Below are 2679 nucleotides of genomic sequence, written 5' to 3' on the forward strand. Positions count from 1 at the left end.
CTTCTCTTCTCTTCTCTTTTCTTTCTTTCTCTCTCTCTCTCTTTCCTCTTTCTCTCTTGCTTTTTTTTGAGACTTAAAAAAGGAGGGGGGAGGGGTGGGGAGAGTATCTTGACCTAGATTCTAGGATAATGCTCTTTAAACTGCTGGTTAACCAAATAGTAGGTTTTGAAATTTATTTATTAGTAGATCCCCATGAGCACATTTTCAGTGAAATGGGAATGTAACATAGAAAACATGAAAGTATGGTTTTCTGGAACTTTCATTTCAGGTATACATGTGTGTTCTGGTACCTGTTGTATTTCTTGAAGTGATCAGCCATCAAAAAAGTTTGAAAGTGGTTGTAACCTAGAGGAATGTCTTCCTACTCCAAACTAGATTAATTTTTGTCTGTGGGACACTGTTCTGTTCTGTAATCTTGTAAAGGTCTTATCTTGTTTCTCTACTCTGTCAAACCACAGTGACTGAATTCCTGGCCGACATTTCAAGACATTTTTGGGGATTAACTAAGTTCCATAGGTGGTATTTTTAAGTCCCTCAGAAAAAGCACTGCTGTGGTGTTATGATATAGGTATCAATTTTCGAATCCACAATTCCTGGCATCTAACTCCCATTGTCCTCATTATAATGTTAAGGCACTTTAGGCCTCAGGAAACAGAATCTCCCTCTCTGATCATCTCCTGTCCACCTCTGACCTGCCCCAGGCAGGACTCTAATCTGACTGGGTCAAAAGACCCTCATTCCAGAGAGGGTTCTGCCCCCTACCCTCAAGGAAGAAATGCTGCACAGAGAGGCCAAGAAAAGTCTGAGCAGGACAGGCTTTGCTGGGTTTAGATCATGCACTTTCTGTCCAACAGATTTCTTTCTTTTCTTTTCTTTTCTTTCTTTGCAGGGTAGGTGCGGTGGCATGGAGTTGAGGGGACGGAGCAATGTACGGCAGGGGCCCAGGACGGAGGCAATAAATGAAAGCGACACCGCAACCTACCTCCAGTCGGGAGGGCTGTCGGTGATGGGATGGGAGGGCGGGCTTCGTGATGGTCGTGCGTGTAGGTATGGCGTGGGCGGGAGGGAGTTTTCTGGTTGTATTTTAGGTCGACTCCTTGCCCTCCCTCCCTCCCTCCTCCCTTCCTTCCTTCCTTCCTTCCTTCTCCTCCCTCCCTCCCTCCCTTCCTTCCTTCCTTCCAGAAGGAGTCTTGCTCTGTCACCCAGGCTGGAGTGCAGTAGTGCCATCTCTGCTCACTGCAACCTCTCCCTTCCAAGTTCAAGGGATTCTTCTGTCTCAGCCACCCAGATAGCTGGGATTACAGGTATGTGCCACCATGACTGGCTATTTTTTTTTTTTAGACAGAGTTTTGCTCTTATTGCTCAGGCTGGAGTGCAGTGGCGTGATCTCAGCTCACCGCAACCTCTGCCTCCCGGGTTCAAGCAATTCTCCTGCCTCAGCCTCCTGAGTAGCTGGGATTACAGGCATGCACCACCATGCCTGGCTAATTTTGTATTTTTAGTAGAGATGGTGTTTCTCCATGTTAGTCAGGCTGGTCTCGAACTCCCAACCTCAGGTGATCCGCCCACCTTGGCCTCCCAAAGTGCTGGGATTACAGGCTTGAGCCACCGCGCCTGGCCTGTCCAATCACATTTCTATACAGTGTTCAATCACACCTACGTAATAAAGTGTCCCATAAAAACCCTTGAGAGAACTTCTGGATAACAGAACACGTGTAGGTTCTTGAAGGGTGTTGCTTTCAGGGAAAGCATGGAAGCTGCACACCCCTTCCCCTATACTTTGCCCTATGTGTCACTTCATCTGTATAAACAAAATAAAGTGTTTCCCTGAATTCTGTGAGCCGCTCCAGCAAATTAATGGAAGCCAAAACGGGGGTCATGGAAGGTGCAACTTGAAGGCGGTCCATCAGAAGTTTCAGAGGCCCAGACTTGTGACTGGTGTCTGAAAGGAGGGTAGTCTTGGGTACTGAGCCCTCACCCTGTGGGAAATGACACTATTTTCAGGTAGAAGATGTCAGGCTTAAACGGAAGGACACCCAGCTGGTGTCAGCTGCAGAATTGATGTTTGCTGGCCAGGCCCGATGGCTCAAGTCTGTAATTCCAGCATTTTGGGAGGCAGAGGTGGGTGGATCACTTGAGCTCAGGAGTTCCAGACCAGCCTGGCGACATGGTGAAACCTTGTTTCCACGAAAAATACAAAAAATAGCTGGGTGTGGTGGCATGCACCTGTAATCCTAGCTACTCAGGAGGCTGAGCCAGGAGAATAGCTTGAATCTGGGAGGCAGAGGTTGCAGTGAGCAGAGATAGTGCTATGGTTGACAGAGTGAGGCTCAATCTTAAAAAAAAAAAAAAAAATTGTATGCTTGCTGGTGGGGGGAATTCCCCACACGTTTTTGGAGTCCACAGAAGTCTTCTGTGTTGATTATTGGTGTGTTGATGGGCGAGCAGATAAAAAACACGGTTTGAGAAAGTTTATATCCAAACAACTCCTGAATATATTGATGAGGAACTCGGAGAGAGAGGCAAATAATAATGTGATTGACTGATTGGCAGTGATAATCATACAGTAACTAACATTCATTGTACTCTCTGTATGATAAGGACTGCTCTAAAAGCTTTACATTAAGTATTCACCAACAACCCTATGAGGTGGATACTTACATGCAATTGTCTCAAGTA

This window comes from Rhinopithecus roxellana, chromosome 20 (genome assembly GCF_007565055.1).
Source record: "Rhinopithecus roxellana isolate Shanxi Qingling chromosome 20, ASM756505v1, whole genome shotgun sequence".
Taxonomy (NCBI): Eukaryota; Metazoa; Chordata; class Mammalia; order Primates; family Cercopithecidae; genus Rhinopithecus; species Rhinopithecus roxellana.